This window comes from Podarcis pityusensis (assembly GCF_964106645.2).
Source record: "Podarcis pityusensis genome assembly, chromosome: 6".
In the NCBI taxonomy this organism is placed as follows: domain Eukaryota; kingdom Metazoa; phylum Chordata; class Lepidosauria; order Squamata; family Lacertidae; genus Podarcis; species Podarcis pityusensis.
Window position 1 is genome coordinate 22,487,952 of NC_138030.1, and position 22,998 is coordinate 22,510,949.

At 46.4% G+C, this 22,998-nt stretch overlaps 1 long non-coding RNA gene across 1 annotated transcript; it reads right to left on the minus strand.

Moving 5' to 3' along the window:
- Nucleotides 1–367: 367 nt before the first annotated feature.
- On the minus strand, nucleotides 368–3,652 carry LOC308480714. Its single transcript, XR_013988251.1, has 3 exons — nucleotides 3,544–3,652; nucleotides 804–905; nucleotides 368–706 (listed from the first exon to the last, which is right to left on the minus strand). It is a non-coding gene; the product is annotated as an uncharacterized lncRNA (long non-coding RNA).
- Nucleotides 3,653–22,998: the final 19,346 nt, after the last annotated feature.

The following is a 22,998-nucleotide window of genomic DNA, read 5'->3' on the forward strand; positions in this document are numbered from 1 at the left end:
CAACTGCTTGGCTATTCTGGGAATATAATCCTGGGCTAGATAGGCCTTTGGTCTGATCTACCAGAGATCCTTAGAATCATAGAATCACAGAACTGCAGAGTTGGAACGGGACCACGAGACCCTCTAGTCCAACCCCCTACAACGCATGTTCTTATACAAATTGTCTATGTTCACACCATGCATTTAAAACACATCTGAAGCACCACCACCTTGGAAACGGGATTTTGCCCTCCTCAGAGCTACAATTCCCAGCACCCTTAACAAACTACAGTTCCCAGGATTCTTTGCCAGGGCAGGGTGCTCAAAATGTACAGAGTCCTAACCTGGGGGAGATCATGTATTGTATTTATGTTTAAATCACAGTAATCATTTCTAAATTTGCATTTATTACACATCAGCTAGCATATAAAATGATGTGCAGATTTGTGTTCTCTCTCTTTTTTTGGCCACGTCCCTGTTTTAAACAAAACATAACATTGAGCCAGTGGGGAAGGCCTGTAGTTCCACTGCAGAGTGCCTGCTATGCATGCAAGAAGCTCCAAGTTCAATATTCAGCATCTGCAGGTCAGACTGGAAGAGACCCTCATTGGAATTCCTGGAATGCAGCTGTCCATCATGGTAGAGACAATACTGCACTAAATGCCCAAATGATCTGACTTGGCAAAAGGCAGTTTCCTGTATTCCGACATGTAGATTGTAGTAAAATCTGACATTTTCAGGGAAGGAGAAGAGTATAAAATTTTCCAGGAGGGCAGTGGGGTGATTTTAGAGACGTGAGAGCACGGCATGTTTTGCTTACTTACTGTTGCCTACACAAACTTCTTCTGTTTCTGTTCCGCCCACAACTCAGTGTTCCTGTGAATTCCCATTCTCGTTATTCTTTGCATTGCTCATGCAATCTTCTCCTGAAAATAACAGCGAAAGGTCAGGGTTGGCTGAAGGTATTTCGCTGCCTGGGGCAAAGGACAAGGTGGACAAACAGACACGCACACAAATCCATGTGCACAAAAACTGGACTGGCAGCTGAATCCTGCTCCAGTGTTGGCAGCAGGATTAGTTATGGGCAGGTGTAGGGAACCTTTGGCCCTCCAGATATTTGTTGTTGTTGTTTAGTCGTTTAGTCGTGTCCTACTCTTCGTGACCCCCTGGACCAGAGCACGCCAGGCACTCCTGTCTTCCACTGCCTCCCGCAGATTGGTCAAACTCATGCTGGTAGCTTCAAGAACACTGTCCAACCATCTCGTCCTCTGTCGTCCCCTTCTCCTTGTGCTCTCCATCTTTCCCAACATCAGGGTCTTTCCAGGGAGTCTTCTCTTCTTATGAGGTGGCCAAAGTATTGGAGCCTCAGCTTCAGGAACTGTCCTTCCAGTGAGCACTCAGGGCTGATTTCCTTCAGAATGGATAGGTTTGATCTTCTTGCAGTCCATGGGACTCTCAAGAGTCTCCTCCAGCACCATAATTCAAAAGCATCAATTTTTCGGCAATCAGCCTTCTTTATGGTCCAGCTCTCACTTCCATACATCACTACTGGGAAAACCATAGCTTTAACTATACGGACCTTTGTTGGCAAGGTGATGTCTCTGCTTTTTAAGATGCTGAATTTTTAAAGATATGACTAATTGACAACTCCCATCATCCCCGGCCTTGCTTGCTGTGACACTGCGGCAGATTGGAGCTGTAGTTCAGCAACATCTGGAGAGCCCAAGGTTCCCTGTGCCTGGTTTAGGGGATGCATAACCGGCCTTAGCACACATAGCTTTGATCTGCCACTGAGGGGAGTGGCTAGGGGGCTCAAGAACAGCATCTGCCACCTGAGGCAGATTATAGAATCGGGATTCAAAATGACCTTAACAGATTGGAGAACTGGGCACAAACTGACAACATGGATTTCAGTAAGGACAAATGTAAGGTTCTGCATTTAGGCAGGAAGAACCAGATGCACAAGTGTAGAATGGGGGACACCTGGCTTACTAGCAGTACATGTGAAAAGGATCTAGGGGTCTTGGTGGACCACAAGCTTAATATGAGGCAACAGTGGGTTGCAGAAGCAAAAAAAAGCTAATGCTCTTCTAGGCTGCATCAAAAGTAGTATAGTGTCTAAATCAAGGAAAGTAATAGTCCCACTCTATTCTGCCTTGGTCAGACCACACCTGGAAAACTTTGTCCAATTGTGGGGACCACAATTTAAGATGGATGTTGACAAGCTGAAACGTGTGCAGAGGAGGGCAACCAAGATGATCAAGGGTCTGGAAATCAAGCCTTATGAGGAACGGTTGAAGGAGCTGGGTATGTTTAGCTTGGAAAGGAGGAGACTGAGAGGAGATATGATAGCCATATTAAAATATCTCAAGGGTTGTCACATGGAGCAAGCATGTTTTCTCTTGTTCTGGAGGGTAAGACTTGAACCAATGGATTCAAGTTACAAGAAAGGACATTCCGACTGAACATCAGGAAGAACTTTCTGACAATAAGAGCTGTTTGACAGTGGAACGGTCTCCCTCAGGAAGTTGTGAACTCTCCTTCATTGGAGGTTTATAAGCAGATGTTGGATGGCCATCTGTCATGGATGCCTTGCAGGGGGCTGGAGCAAATGTCCCTGGGATCCCTTCCAGCTTGATGTCTCTCAGACATTTATTAAATATAACTAAGAAAAGCAAAGATTACAAACAAATAAGACACAACGTTTTATCAAAGTATAAATAAAAGCAGCAATCTATGTAATAAAATGGCACGTTAGAATTGCATGCTTGGGTAGGCTTGCCAAAAGAAAACACAAAAGTTTTTACCAGGCGCTAAAACAATACAGCAAAGATGCCTGCCTAATGTCAACAGGCAGGGAGTTCCATAGAGTAGGTTCTGCCACTCTGAAGGATTGATTTGTTGCAAAAGCAGAATGAACATTATGTGGCACTCCTAAAGGTTGGTGCCAGTGAGCACAAATGGCGTAAAGCGACCCTTCAAGTAAACTGGTCCCAAGCTTGAGGGATATGCAGAAAGAGAGATTCCTGCTCCGATGAGCTTACAGTTTATGTTTTACAGAGGAGAGGGCAGGGTTAACGAGTATGAGTACTGGGAACTGCATATGAATATGGCTCTCCTGAAGCACGGACAACTCCATCCACCATTTGCAGACTAAGGAATATCCTGGTACTGATTCAGAACCGGATAAACTTCGGGGTTTGCTTGGTTTTTCGTACGGAAAGGCCCTGGAGAAAAGAGTTATCTAGAAAAAGGAACCAAACGCCTCTCACTTCTTTCTTCTCCGTTTACCAAAAGGGCACAGCCGCTGATCAAACACTAAAACTCCCGTCTGGAAAGCACCCCTCCCGCCTTCCTGTCCCTCTCTGAATCATCTGGTGGAGAATTTGTGCGCTGGGGTGCAGGGGCGCAGTCGGGGGGGGGGGTAGATCAAGTAAGACAATAGAAATACTTAACTAACTGAACAATCACGTCCGTTCTGGGTCCCCCCTCCCAACAAAAGTCCTGCCGCCCCCCCCCCCCAAAAAAATCCAGGCTCCGCCCACGCTGGGTTTGGAGCAGCACCTTGGCGTGGGAGAGAGAGATTTGTGTCCAGACACCTGCGCCAACCCGACGCTGCAAAAGGCTGTGATCTGCGGCGATCAGGCTGATTCCCGATGAATGAAGTGGGCATAGATGCCCTTGCTCTCCACCACCCTCCCCGGGGAGTCATAATGAAGCCGCGAGCATGCAATGGAAACACAATGCCAAGCGCGCGCGCGCGCACACACACACACACACACACCCCTCCTCAAACCTCCCTCGTCCAGAACACCTTCCTGGGATGCAGGTGATGAACCTGGCCAGCAGGTGGCGGCAGATTACAAAACGAGCGAGGCAACTGGGGTCTGTCCGTATATAAGCAAAGGATTTTCGGGTTCCTTGGGGAAGAATGGGCGAAGAGCTGTTTTCGCTGTTCTTCCGCGTGCTGCGGGAGGTGGGAGCCTCTAGTGCCCCTAGGGGCACAAGGGCTGGAAGCTATCAGATTAGGGAGCTCGTGGACATCTCATCCAGATCTCTCTGCTAGCATAATTTAGGAGGAAGGGCTGTGGCCCAGTGACAGCAGCAGCTGCCTTGCATGCAGAAGGACCCAGGTTCAATGCCTGGGATTTTCTGGAAGGGCTGGAAGAGAGAGCACTGTCTGAAATCCTGGAGAGCTTCTGCTGCACAAAGCAGACAGTTCTGAGGGAGATGGATGGACCAATGGTCTGGGGGCTTAGCCACACTTACCTGTGGCCTTGCTTTTTCCAGGCACAGGTCCATGCTTAAAAGTTCTGTTCAGAGCATTTTATTTTATTTTATCCCAGAGCTTTCCCCACGAAAACATGCTCTTTAATGCTCAATCAAAACAAATGTCAATTCTGGTTTTCTGCAGATTGACGTTTGTTTCAAGTTTTTGAAACAAAAAAAGAGGGGGTGCTTAGCTCTGACACAGACCTTTAAAACATGAACCGTGCCTGGAAATAGCAAAGAAAATGTAAGTGTGGATAATGAGTAAAAGGCAAAGTTTCCAGTGTTTACACAGTTTCTAGGAGGTAACACACACGTTAAATGCAAAAATGTGTAATTACTTGTTAAAAGAATTTTCATTTAAAGAATTGACGCTTGTTTTCCTCTTCCCTCCTCCTCCCTTTCCTCCTTTCTCCCCTGCCTTTTGGATTGCAAATCTGCAGCCTAAAAGGGTCTGCCTTCTTATGGATCTTAGGTAAGCCACTTTCAAGAGCCTTTTCAAATGAAGAGGGTGGTTTAAAAAGGCTTGAAATTAAGAGGTGGGCATCATTACATAGGAAGCTGCCTGCCCATGCTTGCTTTTAGTAAAAAACAAACACAGAGAGAATTAACCTCCCTTCCCTAGCATAGCTGGCCGCTCTGATCAAACTCAGAACTTCCACAGCTCCCACTTGTTAGTTTTTCTTTTTAAAAAGCCCATTGGGGAATCTTATGACTGAGAGGGGGGGGGACCTAATAACGCTGCTCATGGAACATAATTTGTCTCGGAATTCACGGTTGCATAATAAGCCTTTCATCTGCAATTGTTTTCAGTTTTGGCCCTAAGCACTGCCTGCCAATACACGATACTGATTAATTTATAAACCTGTAAAGGTTTTGCACTTGAAAGGAGAGTTGCTTAAGAGAAGGCTGGGGGATGGAAAGACCATTATTTTTGTACCGCATACCGGCTCCTATAACGGCAAGTTTGGCTGGTCCAATGCTACTTCTGTTCTGAGTTCCTTGGAGAAAGTGCAGGAATTGAAACATGAAAAGAACTCCAGGCTATTGAGCATCACAAGGTCTCTCTCAGATGAAGACGGTTTTAATTCCATGAGTCCCCTGGAAGCAACAACAGGAGATAGGAACCTAGGAAGCTGCCTTATAGTACTCAGACCCTGGGTCCATGTAGCTCACTGCATTGGCAGGGTCTCCAACAGACACAGTAATCTCTCCAAGCCCTATCTGGAAATGCCAGGGAAATGCCAGTAAATATTAGAATTCCTGCTCCATGATTGCAGTCATGGGATTGTTGTCTATCACATGACGGTGTATGTTTTGGCTCCTCAGAATGGGAAGTGACAGAGACAGGATGTTTGTGTTACTGTGTTCCGTGAAGTGACACTGTTGTCCTTTGTTCTTTTTCCCTTTGCTGTCTGATGCTAGAGAGAGAGGGAGCCATGTTGCAGTGCTCCGTGTGTGTTTATATGTAAATAAAGTAGATTAGCCAAAATGCTGAGTTGCTGAGGTCTGTTACGCAAGCTGTGAAGACTCTGCAGATCCCTTAGTGTGCCAATGTCTATTGACATCGGTCGCTGTGATGTCCGGGCAGAAGAAAGCTTTTGAAGCACCTGAATGATCGACCAGGAGGGAGGGAACATGCCAGTTGGGCATGTGTCTCTGCCAGGGTCCTACTTGAGAGTAGGACGAGCTCCTGACAGTAAATGCCCTGCCACTAAACAACAGCCCTTCCCTTTTAGAATATAAGGAAAGCTGAATCAACCTAGAGACCTATCTAGTGCAGCATCCTGTCTTCAGCAGTAGCCATAAGAAACCCGCTAGCAGGGTTTTGATGAATCCATAAGACTTCTATTCCAGTTCTGATCTGTGTACAGCTTTGTTTTCACCAAATACAGTAACAGTCAGGACCAGCTGCAGGGAGTGGTAAGGCTGTAGATTTGCCTGGATCCCCATGATGGGCAAAGGGAGCCCATCCCTCCTACAGTGCTACCATTCTTACAAGAACCTCTATGCTGCTTGCTCATTGTCAGAATTATTAAAATTTTGGGGGTTTAGTTTCTCATTGCCCTTGCAAGGGTCTGTCTGTGTTCCTTCTTGGCCTTCTGTCTTTGCCCACAATATCCAAGGGCTACTACATAGCGCCACAGCGCTCACAAAGCAGCAAAAGAGCGTTAGCTCAGCTGCTTTGAATTGCTACTTAAGAGTGAAGAAAGAAAGGAGCTGGCAGACCAAAATGATGGTGGCAGGACCCTTCACAGACAAGAAGCCTGGCTTTGCAGCAGCTCCTTCATTTCTGAGTAGTGCAAACAGCAACCTCTTCCCACACATCTCTGCTCTCCTGAAGAAAGATCATCCTCCCTTTCCCTTAACCTTTTGATATCCAAGGAGGTCCAATGTCCTGCAGTTATTACAGTGGGGGTGACCAACCTTATTTTCACATGAGAACGGCAGTCACACTCGGCCAACCCTCCACGGGCCATATTCCATGATACCACTTCAAACAGTCATGGCTTCCCCCAAAGAATTCTGGGAGCTATAGTTTGTTCAGTATCCTGAGACATATAAGGAGACCCCCTGGGCTGCAATCCCAGAGTTTCCTGGGGAAAGCGATTGAGAGTTAAACCACTCTGGACAGTGTACCCCTGGGAGGGAGTATCTTCTTTAGAGTATATTGGTTTTCCTGATCGAGGCTGATCGTACACACATGTACATTTAAAGCACATTCAAACCACATCTCCCCCCCCTCAAAGAATTCTGGGCACTGTAGTTTACCCCTCAAAAAATTACAATTCTCAGGAACCCCTGACTTAGTACAGTCTTCTGAGGGGGGTGCGTGCGATTTGAACGTGCTTTAAAGGTAAAGTTGTCTAGGCAGCCTTAGTTAAACTCGCTATAGTTGGACAGACTTGCGTAAGCCCTGGATGTTGCAAGATCTTTTTCAGCTGGATCCCTCGCTTTTCAGTTCCTCTAATTCAGAGCTTGCTTCAATCTGGGCTGCTCACAAAGCCTCGCTGCTGGTGCCAAGTGGAACAGAATAATTGCCAGGCTTGGCACCCACGTGATCTTCAAGCTGAGGCCTTGCCCTTTTGGATAGCCGCCTCCCCTTGACTCACAGGTTCATTCAGCTGCTGCTGCGGGAGCAGCGAGGCAAGAAGAAAAGGTCAGCATCGGAGCAGGAGGGAACGAAAGATTCCTCAGAGGCAAAATGTGCAGGGTTAGCCAGGCAGGAGGGAAAATGAGTGCATAGGCCAGTGACACCCTTGGATAACAAAGGATTAGAAGAAACAAAGGTTTGCCTCTTGTGATTTGTGGCTCTGTCACATCCAGAGGCAGCTTAGCCCCAGCAGGAGCTAAACCCCGGCAGAGTGTTAGGTCTCACCTAATCCCCATCACTGGAAATGTCCCAGGCTTATAAACACTGTTGAAAAGAGATAATTCAATCAACCCCAGCCTAGATAGCAGGAGGTGGCTGTAATATCGCACATGAGAGAATGTGTGCAAAACAAGCATCTTGGGGGTCTTTTGCCCTTGCATGGGTCCATCAAAGAAAACCTGCATTGTTTTCCTGCAGGCCTCACCTCCTGGCACAGATTCCCAAATAGTATTCAGGGTGCATAAGTCTGCTGAACAAGGGCTGGAAAAATTTAGGTGCCGAGGGAGTGTGTATGTGCAAACACTATACTCCCTGGAGTACTGATCCCCTGCTTCTACTTACTGATTATTTTACTTTATTTATAAGATTTATATCTCACCTTTCTTCTAAGGAGCTCAAAGTGGCATACGTTATTCTCCTCCTCTTCTCCATTTTATTCTCACAACAACCCTGTGAGGTGAGTTAGGCTGAGAGTGACTGGCCTAAGGTCACCCAGTGATCTTCATGGCTTAGTGGGGATTTGAACCCTGGTCTTTCAGGTCCTAATCTGACACTCTAACCACTATACCACACTGCCTCTCGGGCATATATGTCTAAGATGGTCAGTAAGGGCTGGCCTACATCATATAAGCTCTTTTGGCTGGTAAAGGCACTGGGCTATGCAGCGTTTTCACTGGACTTCGGAATAGTGTTTATGCTGTTTACTGCATTGTCAAATACTGAGCTTTTGTTTTGTGTGGCATCTTTGTTATTGTTTCTATTGTGAAAATTACAATTAAGTTTTTCAAGAAATACATTTCGGATTTTTGAAGCCTTTCTGGGGAATATCTGTTGAGCTACCCTGCGGTTCCTAATCCTTGTTCTAGAAACATCAGAGGATTACTAGAATTTGAGAGACCACAGTTATGTACAACCTCATTCAACAAGTGCATCTGTGTTTGAAAAGATGTTACAGTACTATAGTTTCCATTCATCTCCTATGTGGAAGCCCGTATCCCAATTAAATATATTAATATTCTGACAGATTAATGTAGACTTCTAAACCATCTCAATAATGAGTCATTCTTTCCTCAGACTATTTAACTGTCTCACATGCTCATCCATATTGTACTAAATACTGTAATAAGTGAGTTTCATTCAGACCCAGCGATCATCATCTGAGGCCCTTCTTCGTGTGCCTCCTCCATGAGAGATCTGGAGGGTGGCAACCTTTTCTGTGGTGGCTCCCCATTTGTGGGATGCTCTCCCCAAGGAGGTTCATCTGGCACCTTCACTATATTATATTATTTATTTATTTATTTATTCATTTATTCCCTGCCCATCTGGCTGAGTTACCCCAGCCACTCTGGGCGGCTTCCAATCAAGTGTTAAAAACAATATCTTTAGGCGCCAGGCAAAAACCTTCCTTCTCAACTAGGCCTTTGGTTGATTAATATTCTACAGTCTTTTAAATGTGTTTGTGTGAAGGGGTCTTGTTGGTTTGTTTTTGTTTTATTATATATATATTGTGTTGCTGTTTTGTATTTTTATATTGCGAACTGCCCTGTGATCTCCAGATGAAGGGTGGCGTACAATTTTAATAAATATAATAAATAATTGTTGCTAGTATTATTCTTTTTTCAAATTAATATTTTCTTTTTCTCTCCGTGAATAACCTTGCTGTGTGGTTTTTCTTTCCTGTTCTTCAAAAATAATTGCTCGTTCCAAAAAAGGGAAGGTATGATTTTCAGTGTAACTTGTGTTATCAATAGTTTAAGAAAGTGGTCCAAGCCACATGTAAGGACTGGAGTGATGCTGGCCTCTTGGCAAGGCTGGATCCGCAAGCAAACATTCTTGCCCTGGAATGTTATTGCCACCTCCCATTGCCTCTGGCTCCTTTTAATTTTGCTCTAGATTTGGCTCTGATTGCTTTCTTCCTTGGAAAACTAAGTTGTGCAATGCTCCCTTCAGCAGAGTTCCAAGAAATAGGGACACAAGGAAAATGCCCATTACTGCTACTCTGTCCAGAGGGTTGCCAGGGACTCTTCCTTAAATCTCTTCCTACGTTGTTTTAGTGCTGCTGCCTGCATCGCAGTAGATCTGGATCTGCTCTCATCCTTTGCAGAATGTGCCCTTCCTCTGCTTGCAGAGCTGAGATAAGAGTGGTGCTTGATCTTTGGGGCAAAATTTGAGGGAGGGATCAGAACCAATAATAAATAATAATAATAATAGAATAATAATTTATTATTTATACCCCGCTCATCTGGCTAGGTTTCCCCAGTCACTCTGGGCGGCTCCCAACAGAATATTAAAAACACGATAAAACATCAAACATTAAAAACTTCCCTAAGCAGGGCTGCCTTCAGATGTCTTCTAAAAGTATGATTGTTGTTTATTTCCTTGACATCTTTGTGAGGGCGTTCCACAGGGCAGGTGCCACTACTGAGAAGGCCCTCTGCCTGGTTCCCTGTAACTTCACTTCTCACAGTGAGGAAACCACCAGAAGGCCCTCGGCGCTGGACCTCAGTGTCCTGGCAGAATGATGGGGGTGGAGATGCTCCTTCAGGTCGACTGGGCTGATGCCGTTTGGGGCTTTAAAGGTCAGCAGCAACACTTTGAATTGCGCTCGGAAACGTACCGAGAGCCAATGTAGGTCTTTCAGGACCGGTGTTATGTGGTCTTGGCGGCCACTCCCAGTCACCAGACTAGCTGCTGCATTCTGGATAAGTTGTAGTTCCCGGGTCACCTTCAAAGGTAGCCCCACATAGAGCGCATTGCAGTAGTCCAAGCTGGAGATAACCAGAGCATGCACCACTTTGACTGTGCTGGGTCTGGGAGTAACCCAAGTAATGCGGTCCAGGTCCGGTCCCAAATCCAAGGGTTCCGTGAGGAGTCAGTCCAACAGGGCCAAGGCAGGACATGAGGCAGGAAACCAGGCAAGGTCAGGCACAGGATCACAAGCAGGTTCTGGCAAACAGCAACATTGCTCCCGCAACCTGGGGCAGGGTCCAGCAGTCTTTTATCTCTGTCGGGGTAATGGCCGGTCCTGATTCCCCAGTGACTCACCACCCTGTCTTGCCCAAAGGCGAGCACTCTTCCTGCGAGTACTCTGGTCTCTCCTTCTCTCAGACTTGAGTCTCTGCAGCTCGGGAGATGTAGGTGGGTTACTAGACCCAGAGGCCGCCTCAGCCTCTCCTGACCCAACCATAGCTGTCAACCGTCCCTTATTTGGTGGGAAACTCCCTTATCCCAGTGCCGTATCCCGCTGCTGTCCCTTATTGATGATGTCCCTTAGATTTCCCATGTTTCATGCTTGCCCAGCTCAGGATGGAAGCAGCGTCTCGGGGTCCTCCGCCGCGAGAGAGAGCGCGCTGGCGCCGTTGTCCTGGCGCGAGGAGTTCCATCGGCCCTTCCCCGCCCGAGGGGGGGGAGAGGGAGAGAGACTCTCGCCCACACCACCCGCGAGCCCGGAGGTGGCAGCGGTGGTGGCAGCTGAGGAGGCAGCCTGAGGGAGGAGGAAGAGAAGGGGATGGGGAGGGACGCAGAAGGGTGGCTCTTCAGTGGCCGCCGCGGTGCCGCAACCGCCTCATGCCGGATTGACAGCATCTGTCAATCCTACCAATGTATGTAACGCTTTACAATAGCAAAATCCCTTATTTTGGTTGCTGATCCCTTATTTTCGAGGCTGCTGGTCCCTTATTTTAACATCTGTAAGTTGACAGCTATGGACCCAACTGGTAGTGGAGCAGCTGTAAGTGATGGCCCAGCTGAAGGCAACGAGGTAATCCCCACATCTGGAGCCAGGGCAGGCTCAGGCCCCTGACTTGGCCCAGCTGGTGCTTGTCGCAGGGGAACCTGTGCAGACTGGGGCTCTTCAGAATCAGGCCCCAGACTTGGTTCAGACGCCGCCTGCGGCAAAGGATCCGATGCAGACTGAGACTCCTCTGGTTCTGAGCCCGAGCCTGAGCCCGAGCCCCAGGCCATCACACTGACTAAGCCCTTGACTTCCAGGTTTTCAGAGGCATAATGGCTCTGACAGCAGAGGTAGAAAATTGTGGCTAGTGGTCCAGGATAAAGGTAAAGGGACCCCTGACCATTAGGTCCAGTCGTGGCTGACTCTGGGGTTGCGGCGCTCATCTCACTTTATTGGCCGAGGGAGCCGGCGTACAGCTTCCGGCTCATGTGGCCAGCATGACTAAGCCGCTTCTGGTGAACCAGAGCAGTGCACGGAAACGCCGTTTACCTTCCCGCCGGAGCGGTACCTATTTATCTACTTGCACTTGGATGTGCTTTCGAACTGCTAGGTTGGCAGGAGCAGGGACCGAGCAACGGAAACTTACCCCGTCGCGGGGATTCGAACTGCCAATCTTCTGATCGGCAAGTCCTAGGCTCTGTGGTTTAACCCACAGCGCCACCAGCATCCCAGTGGTCCAGGATAGCCATGTCTAATCCTCTCCTAACGCCACCTACATTGGCGGACATCTCTGCCTCCTATGGGAGTGAAATCCATAGTTTAACTGTACATTGCGGTGCCCCCTTTGTACTGCTCTTTCCTGCGCAACTGGTCCTGCATTGGCACAGATAGCAGGTGCCGCAGGCTGCATGCGCTGAGCACTTAAGTGTTCCCAAAGCCCTGGGAGGGGTTCCCAAGCTCCGGTTACACAAGCTTATCCACGTCCTGGTTCTCCACGTTGCTGATTTCCCCTGGTTTCTTTTCTGCCCCACCCTCCAAATATTGTCACTTGTGGTTTACATCCTGGGACGTTGGGAGGCTCGTCCAGGGCTCACAGCAGTTGCTGCCCATCCCTTTGCAAAACCGCTTCTATTACATATTATTAGAGCAACACCTATATAATTGCAGTCCAAGATCAAAGCTTCACTTTGGCCAGCACAGCCTTAGGGAAGAGACAGTCATGGCCATTCATAGCTTTGGATTCAATGAGTGGACAAGGCAAAAAGAGGGAGGGGGCCGGGGGGGGGGGCAATGAACAGAAACAATGAAGCCAGACCAAGAAATGTAGTCTATGGAGCCAAATCCTCGATTCATGCAACTAATGTAAACTGCAAGGGAATCTCATCTCCCCAGCCCCAATCACAAGAAAAGCCAGAGTTTGGAGTGATATCCATGTAAGAAAATTCAGCACTAAGAAGAGGGGTGGGGGGAAGATTTCTGCAAACTGTATACATTGATGTAGGTTTGAGTTAATGCAATGTATTTTAAATACAATTTATTCTGCATCATTCACACACACACAGGCACAAGCACACTATTTTGTAAACATTTATTCCAGTTTTGCTAGTCAGAGTGGCCGGTTACTGGAGTCAAGACTCCTAAGCATTGAAAAGCTTATTCAGCCATATCTCTGCTCTCACATTTCCAAGCACATCTGTGCAGCCATGAGATCTAGAAACTTGCTTTTTGAAAAGAAAGCTGAAATTCTCAAGAAGCTGAGCCCTGCCCACTACTGCCACATTCTGTGGGGGGGCCCCCCTTTATTTTTTGTCTCCACATAACTGCCTTAGATATACAGCCCTGGTTGAGAGGCAGGGGAGCTCTTACAAGTTGGGGGGCTTGTTATGTACAGGAGTTTGTATACGGTATTTTGTGCCTTGAAATGGCTACATTCTGTACCACGAAGAATGAATTCTGCAACCTTTATAAATTATGCAAATTAGGCATATTTTCATAAGCTAGCTAGCTTATTTGTTTATTTATTTAATATGATTTATATGCCTTTTGATTGCTTAAAGCGCAAACCTCAAAGCAGTTTAAAAAAACCCTCAAAGACTTGCCTGTTTTGTATACTTCATTCTGATTCTGCTAGTTGATAGCTCCTGGGCTTGTTTTAAAATGTGGAGTTTATAAGATGGGAAGGCCAAAATAAATATCTTTTGTCGCGGGCTATTCTCCTCCTTGCTCGCAAGTCTCTGCCATGTTTTCTTTTAACCTCAGAACGAAGCTGTTTGGCTTCACCTGGAACTCATTTTGCAAAAGAGGTGGGGGAAATCTCTGCTTGGAATCAGGCCTAAAACACAGCCTCCTTCCTTTGAGGCACATACCTGCTGTACACCTGAGCATATCACCTCCGCTCCCAGCCGCATAGCTTGCCCTCCCCAAATAGATTTAACTCCATCAAGTAAAAGGCAATTGGACTGCTTCTTAAATCCAGTTTGACAAGGCCCAAAGAAGCAGAACCATTATTGCATTGTAGTTCCAAGTAAGGTAAAGGTAAAGGGACCCCTGACCATTAGGTCCAGTCATGGCCGACTCTGGGGTTGCGGCGCTCATCTTGCTTTATTGGCCGAGGGAGCCAGCAAACAGCTTCCGGGTCATGTGGCCAGCATGACTAAGCCGCTTCTGGTGAACCAGAGCAGCGCACGGAAACACTGTTTACCTTCCCGCCGGAGCGGTACCTATTTATCTACTTGCACTTTGACGTGCTTTCGAACTGCTAGGTTGGCTCACCCCGTCGTGGGGATTCGAACCGCCGACCTTCTTATCTGCAAGTCCTAGGCTCTGTGGTTTAACCCACAGTGCCACCTGCGTCCCACCCATTCCAAGTAGGGACATCCTATTCAATAATAATAATAATAATAATAATATCCCGCACATCTGACCGGGTTGCCCCAGCCACTCTGGATAGCTTGCAGTATATCTAAAAATATAATAAACCATTAAGCACAAAAAACTTCCCTGTGCAGGGCTGCCTTCAGATGTCTTCTAAAGGTTGTATAGTTACTTATCTCCTTGGCTCAGGGGTCACATAACTCCTTACTCTCCAAGATTTCTCCAATTAAAATAGGGACATCCTAAGGAAAAGCAGGACATTCCAGGATCAAATCAGAAACTGGAACAGCTTCTGTAAATCTGGAGGTGCCCCTGGAAAATATGGACACTTGGGGGGTCTGCAGCTCATCCACCAAGGCATGCTTTGTTTTCTACATCCAAGGAAGCCACCTTATTCCAATGGCACATTCAGATGCGGAGAATATCACATTAGTTTTCCAGATTACAATGCTAGTACTTCTGTCCCACTTTCCAGTGTTCTTTCTACACTGCAGTGCCGGTTGTGTTGTAGAAGTGTGGTTTTTTGACTGATATACAGGCATGTCGCCTTGCATTTCATCAACCCCAGTGGACACAACGACAAATGTCATGGGACGTGTTGTTAACCCTCCATGCTTTTTTGCACATGTGCATTTCTGTTCCCTCTATATTCCCCTGACAAAATCGGCGGGAAAGAACTGCGTGTTGCTATACTGCCCCACATTTCGCCACTTTGCTCCAGGAATTTGCTGGGTTAATGGCGTTACAACATGTTTCTTTCCTTTTCTTTTATACACAGAAATGAGGGCTAAACCTCCACTTGAGATTCCAATAGATTGCCAGAAGTGTTTTTTATGTGAAAGCTCAAATACAATGCAGAAATTAACAATGGGGGAAATGACTGGGAAACTGAATAAACTGCTGTCTGAATGCAGCCAAAGTATGATAATTGGGTTCACCTAGATTTCTAGGGTTTTCGGCAGAAGTCTTTTCTGACCCTACCTGGATGCAACCAGGATTGAACCTGGAACCTTTTGGATACAAAGCATGTAAAAGATAAAAGGACCCCTGAACGGTTAAGTCCAGTCAAAGGTGACTATGGGGTGCAGCACTCATCTCACTTCAGGCTGAGGGAGCCAGTGTTTGTCCACAGGCAGCTTTCCGGGTCATGTGGCCAACATGACTAAACTGCTTCTGGCGCAACGGAACACTGTGACGGAAACCAGAACTCACAGAAAAGCTGTTTACCTTCCCACCACAGTGATACCTATTTATCTACTTGCACTGGCACGCTTTCGAACTGCTAGGTTGGCAGGAGCTGAGACAGAGCAACGGGAGCTCACTCTGTTGCCGGGATTCGAACCGCCGACTTTCCGATTGGCAAGCCCAAGAGGCTCAGTGGTTTAGACCACAATGCCACCCATGTTTGATACAAAGCATGTACCCTACCACTGAGCTGAAGCCCTTTGCCATGGTTCTCTCTGAAGGGGAATTTGCACAGCTGGGCCCATGTTGCCAGTGAATGACAACACCAGGAATTAATAATGCCTGGGGGTGCGCAGTGAGGTGGCCAAGTTTGCAGGGGATATCAACTTGTTAAAACAAGCTTGATGAAGATGTCACCCCAGTGTGCCATAGTTGTGAAATAGGCAAATTCCACGCTAGAGATCATTAGGAAAGGAACTGAAAACAAAACAGTTGATATCATGGCACAGATTTAGAATGCAGCCACATTTGGAATACTGTGTACAGTTCTGGACACCTCAGCTTGCAAAGGATATTGCGGAGTTGCAAAAGGGCAACCAAAATGAAAAATCTTGGGAACTGCCCTGAGATATCCGGACGAAGGGCGATATTATTACTATTTATTAAATTTATATAATGAATAAATTATATAAGTTCTCCACAAGCATCCGGGGCTTTTTAATTCAGAGAAAATGCAAGTAAGAGATGGCATGGTAGAAATGTACAAAATTATTTTGCATGGCATGGAGGAAGTGGATAGAGGAAACTTTTTATCCTGTCATAACAATAGGACTTGCAGACATCATATGAAGCTGAATATTGAAGAATTAAGAAAGTATTTCTTCACGGGGTGTCACAGTTCAGCTATGGAATGATGGCCACCAACTTGGATGGCTTTAAAAAGAGGATTAGGCAAATTCATGGAGAATTGGGCTATTGATGGCTAAAACAATGGCTATCAGCTGCCTCCCTGGTCAGAGGCAGTATCCTTCTGACTGTCAGGGGCTGGAAACAGCTGGAGGGGAGCTTGCTCTTGCACTCTGGTCCTGCTTGCAGGATTCTGATAGGCATCTGGTTGGCCACTGTGAGAACAGGATGCTGAGCTAGATCTGGCTGGCCTGATCCAGCAGCGTCTTCTCGTGTTCTTACTGGAATTGTCTCCAATTCCTCCACAGAGGCTACGTGACGTAAAAGCTGATGTCACAACAAGCAGAAAACAATGGATGGATTATTTCCTGCAATAACAAAGAAAAACTTCACCTGTTGATTTTGGACTGTGATGCCTCTCATAAAGCAGGGGTGAGGAACCTGTGGACCTTCAGGTATTGTGGGACTCCAACTCCCATAATCCCTGGTCATGAACCATGCTGGCTGAGGCCAATGGGAGTTTGGAGTCAGGAGATTCATGGGTTTCCAACTCATCTTAAAGGCACAGAGCCTCTGTCCATAAAAGTTGGTAGACTCTCCAAAGCTTCTCAGCCAACCACAATTCCTGGATGCAATTCCATGGGACAACATTGTGTCATGATGTAATGCTCCATACCCTCCAACATTTCTCCGATGAAAATAGGGACATGGTATTCCATAATGATGATGGTGGTAATTATAATTTTACTATTTATACCCCACCAATCTGACTGGGTTGCCCCAGCCACGCTGGGAGGCTTCCAATGTATATAAAAACATAACAAAACATTAAAAAAAACCTTCCCTATACAGGGCTGCCTTCAGATGGCTCAGCGGTCAGATAACTCCATACCCCCCAACATTTCTCTGATGAAAATAGGGGTGTCCTAAGGGGGTGATGCTGTGGTCTAAACCACTGAGATCAGGTTGGCGGTTCGAATCCCCGCGACGGGGTGAGCTCCCACTGCTCAGTCCCTGCTCCTGCCAACCTAGCAGTTCGAAAGCACATCAAAGTGCAAGTAGATAAATAGGTACCGCTCCGGCAGGAAGGTAAATGGCATTTCCGTGCACTGCTCTGGTTCGCCAGAAGCGGCTTAGTCCTGCTGGCCACATGACCCGGAAAAACTACCTGCGGACAAATGTCAGCTCCCTCGGCCAGTAAAGCGAGATGAGCGCTGCAACCCCAGAGTCGTTTGGGACTGGACTTAACTGTCAGGGATCCTTTACCTTTACCTTTACCTTTCTAAGGGGGACATTCCAGGATCAAATTAGAAGCTGGGACAGCTTCTGTAAATCCAGGGTTGTCCCTAGAAAATAGAGACACTTGGAAGGTCTGATGTTGTATTGCGGATATTCTAGGAAGTGTGATCAGGCAAGAGGTTCTGGAGAGCCTCACAAGCAGGCACAACACAAGGCTTTGTGTGTGTGGTGTTGGTGTTTAAAAGATGAGATGCCATGGCAACCTCATAAAGTTAAATGGGTTAAATGCAAAGTTCCAGCTCCCATATGTGAAAATCTCACCCAAATCTCTTCACAGCCGCGTGTGCGCACACACACACACACACACACACACACACAAACAAACACACACCCCACCTCCCAAAGCAGCAGGAGACATTGTCAACGTTTCCTCCCTTGTGTTGACATGGTGGTGGGGAGTCAGAGGCCTTTTCTGCGAATGCCCTAGGAGCCTTGGGGTGGTGGGGTGGAGAAGGTGTTGAACCATTTGCTCTGCTCACAAAGTGGAAGACTCGGGCTGAGGGGGGAGAATGTTGGCTCTTGCACAAAGAAGGAATTTTCCTCTCCCTGGTGAGCCAGTGATAACCGATACCGGAGATAAACAAACGTAATTTGTAACAGTCTGACCGGAAACCACTCCTCCACTCTCCCCTGGGTCATGTTTCAGTGATGCAATTTTTTTTTTCCCCCTCCAGGGGCACAAAGTGAAAAAGAAGGGGAATCTGAACCAGAGGTTTCTGATGAGAAAAAAAGGTGGCAAGAGAAGATGGATTATTTTGTGCAGTTTGCACTTTAACCGCCCTCGTTCTAGTCAGGATTGCTGCCCAGCTGCAAGTGACATGCTCCTTGTATTATTAGAATATACAGTGGTACCCCGGGTTACATACGCTTCGGGTTGCAGACGCTTCAGGTTACAGACTCTGCTAACCCAGAAATAGTACCTCAGGTAAAGAACTTTGCTTCAGGGTGAGAACAGAAATCGCGTGGTGGCGGCGTGGTGGCAGCGGGAGACCCCATTAGCTAAAGTGGTACCTCAGGTTAAAAACAGTTTCAGGTTAAAAACAGACCTCCAAAACAAATTAAGTTCTTAATCCGAGGTACCACTGTATATTAAACATGCACAGTGGTGTCATCTGCAGAACATTTGTTTTGAATTTCTCCCTACCTTCTGAGGCTGACTTGCCAAATTTTGAAGTGACTGAAGCAATACATATTGCCATCTCAAGGGGACGGAGACATGAGACGATCAAGTCCAGAATCTAAAAATACTTTCCGATCACACCTAAGATTTCATAAAAAGGAGGCTTGATGGGTTTTCTCAGGGAGGAAGTTTTACAGCCTGGGTACCACTGCAGAAAAGGCCCTGTCTCTGGTTTTCAAACCTTATTCAACACAGTGGTCGAGAACCTGTGGCCTTCCAGTTATTCTTGGACCACAGTTCCCATCAGCCCCAGCAAAGGTGGCCAACGGTAAAGGATAATGGGAGTTCAACAACATCTAGCTAGTCCCAGATTCCCCATTCTGCTTTGAAGGGATGGGGGAGGACAAACCTGAAATGGTGTATTGTCTTGATTTCAAATATACGTTTAGAGGTCTTTATAATGCCAGCTGCTGGATTTATTTGGGGACAGAGTGACTGTTCTTGGCACCCGATGCACATTACTGCACACTGCTAGAGCCATAGATGTTCGGCAGCATCCAATGCTCATTTTGCAGGTGCTGTGGCTGCGCATGTGCTGGGCCTTATCCAGGAATGGAATGGGGATGGGCTGCTTTTGTGACCCTGAAGCCACAACTGAAAACGGTCTTGGTGCACCTGGGTTGATCTTGTTGATTCGTGAGCTCTCATGCTCCAAATCTCCCACTTCCGGAAGAAGAAAGGTCGCTGGGTTTGGTGACAACGATGTTTTCAAAAGACAGCTAAGGATATGCAGTCCATCTTATTTATTATGGCTATTTATATGCTGCCTTTTACAAACATTCCTTTGGGAAAAACCCAAATTCAGGTAAAAGAAACTGCAAAAAAACTAATAAAGCAGTAGAATCCAAGCGGTATAAAACAAAACAAAAAGCTTGGGAAAATAAGGAGAGCCTTGCCTGATAATAACAAGGTGAGGGCAAGTATCTTTGAGAAGTCCCATTAATTCAGGTGCCCCTCTTTTCAGTAGCCAGCTGTGCCCACTTCAGATGGTGGAGACACTAGTGCAAGGCTCTCTGTTTGAGGAAGTGCAAACTCACACTTTCTCAGCTACAAGCTGGCACAGGAAAAGATTAATAGAGAAGCACACCATTTTCTGTGCCCACACTATTATAAGGTAAGAGATAAAAGGGCCTGGGGTGTTCTGACCAATGAGGTGAAAAGTACTGGGCTGGCCCTCCCTAAAGGCAGAGTGAGGCAAGAGTCTCAGATAGCTGATTCCCTCCTCACCCCCACAATTTCTTATTGAGTTTAGGCAATTAATACAAGGCAGACAATGGAAGATTTTACATAATGTAACATCAGACAGCTGGTTTCAGGTGTCAGGAGTAGCAGCAAGTTGCCAGTCCTTTTATTTATTCTTGGTGTATTTTTACTACAGGATGGGGGGGGGGGTCAGGGGGGAAACTGGTCCTTGTGAGATTTTCAGCCAATATAACTTGACTGGTACGATTATTATCATCCACTATGACTGGGAGGGGTGTGCCATTCTGCAGCAAGCTGCCTTGGGCTGGCCAGAGAGGAAATGAAGCCGGAATATAATTATTGATTATGTTTGTTTAGTCACTTGCCACCTAAGGAGGCTCCAAGCAGGAGAAATGGTTTTGAGGAGATATGGAGGGTGTTTGTAGAATTTGTACTGTTAAAACGGAAAGGGGTCAAACCATCGCAAGAGGTGTTGAAATTTTGGGAGGTTGCAATGGAATGGTCTTGGTGGTGGGGTGCACATTTTTATTCTTATTTATTTATTATTATTACTTTGTAAAAAATAAATTAAAAAGAATGTATAAAATGTAAATAAATGTATAAAATATAAAGGAACGAATACAAGATTAAAAGAAAAGAAGACTCCGAGCAAAGTACAATATTTTAAAAGCATAAAACATGGCATAAAGTTGAAAAAAGAACATTGCAATAAAAGCCAGCAAACCCAATAAAACAGCAACAACTGCAGCAGCTGAAACATTCCACCAACAAACAGCAAAAACATCAATACCTGTCAAATGCCAGAGAGTTAAGAGATGTTGTTACCTGCTGCTAATAATGGCAGCAGGCAGAACTCACTGAGTATATGACAGTTGTAGGAGAGGAAGAACTGATGGACGCTTTTGGCCATCAGATTTTTGGATTCATATTTCTTAAGCTTTGGGACTTTGGCCAGTCCTGTCCTATACCTTAGTATGCGTAAACAGAGCCTCAAGTGGGTGTTAAGCTATGCAGAAAATCCTGCTGTTTTGTGGATAGCCAGCACTTTCAGTAAAAACAAAACTGCAGAACTGAGAAGCAAATGTCACGCTGCAGATTCTTTTAAATATGATGCATTCAGGACAGCAGAGAGATAGGGAGCCTGCAGCTCTCCAGATATTTCTGGACTCCCAACTTTAATCTCAGAATCATAGAATTGTAGAGTTGGAAAGAAACCTGAGGATCATCTAGTCCAAGCCAGACCTGCAATGCTGGAATATGCAGCTGTCCCGTATGGGGATCAAATTTGTAATCCTGGCTTTATCAGCACCATGCTCTAACGCACACATAGGCAAACTCGGCCCTCCAGATGTTTTGGGACTACAACTTGCATCATCCCTAGCTAACAGGACCAGTAGTCAGGGATGATGGGAGTTGTAGTCCCAAAGCAGCTGGAAGGCCGAGTTTGCCTATGCCTGCTCCAACCAACTGAGCTATCATCCAGTCAGTATGGATAGTGGTCAGAGATGATGGGAGTCCATAGTCCAAAAACCACTGGAGGACCGTAGGTTCCTCATCTCGAAATACCAACTAACATCCCTGGAAAACATAATATGACCCAGTATTCAGGTGGCATATTTCAAAATATTCCAGCACTCATTAATCCTTACATGATCTCCTTAATGTATCTGAAGAAGTGTGCATGCACACGAAAGCTCATACCAATAACAAACTTAGTTGGTCTCTAAGGTGCTACTAACAGGATGCAGCTGGCGCTGTGGGTTAAACCACAGAGTCTAGGACTTGCCGATTAGAAGGTCAGCGGTTCAAATCCCCATGATTGGGTGAGCTTCCGTTGCTCAGTCGCTGCTCCTGCCAACCTAGTAGTTTGAAAGTACATCAAAGTGCAAGTAGATAAATAGGTACTGCTCCGGTGGGAAGGTAAACGGCGTTTCCGTGCACAGCTCTGGTTCGCCAGAAGCAGCTTAGTCATGCTGGCCACATGACCCAGAAGCTGTACACTGGCTCCCTCAGCCAATAAAGCGAGATGAGCGCCGCAAACCCAGAGTTGGTTACGACTGGACCTAATGGTCAGGGGTCCCTTTACCTTTAAGGTGCTACTGGAAGGATTATTATTTTTTGTCCTAAATGTAAGTTAGTAGTATCTCCATTTTGCAGATATGGGGGCAGGAGGAGCTGAGAAACAATAAGCTTGGTGAAGGATTTCAAATGGCATGCTGGGTGCAAAAAGCAGACCTTTTAGCTTGTACTCCTAGGCATATTTACACAGAATTCAGCCCAGTTGTGGGCTTGTCTCCTAGGTGTGTGCATATGACTGCAGCATTAGTCACCATGTTAGACCAGCTCTAAAAACTCTGTTGACCCTTAAGCCAAGAGTGCACAGACTTCAGGTTTGTAGGATCTTCAGGCTGGTGGTAGGACTCTCCTCTGACTGCTCGGACCAATGTTTCTCTGCTGAATTATGACGACTTTGGATCCAACATGGTTGCCTGCAACAGTATGACTGATGGGCTGGAATCTGCGAGGGCTGGGAATTAATTTCTGCTGAGCAGAATTTTGCTGTGCATTATCTGTGATTCTATGGTTCCCAATGCAGCTGAGCTTTGTGGCTTAAAGTGATAAACAGAGTACAAAAAAATGTCCAGGTTAGTGTAGCTTTCTGATGGTGAAAGAAAACCTTGTGAACTGTAGCATGCCTGCCACACATAGTTAGCTTTCACTGCACATTTTGGAAAGCAGCAAAAACAGAGAGGCTAAAAGAACTTTGCTCCCTGGGATGTGGCAAAGCAACCGGAGTTGGTCTCCGCACATTTAAACAGCTCCACCGCAAGCCAAAATAGGCTGGGCTTTCTTTGCGAAGCAACATGCCATTGTGCTGCTGTGGCTTCGCTGTCTCTCCCAGCGCTCTTGGAGCATTCAGACAATTTCTTTGGCTCCCCAAGCCGAGCAAAGTCTGAATGGGAAGCCTCTTTATGCAGAACAGGAACTCCCAACACAAGGTCTTAGATTTTCCAGACTTCCAAAAGTTACAAATCAGAGGAAGTGCCATTTACAAGC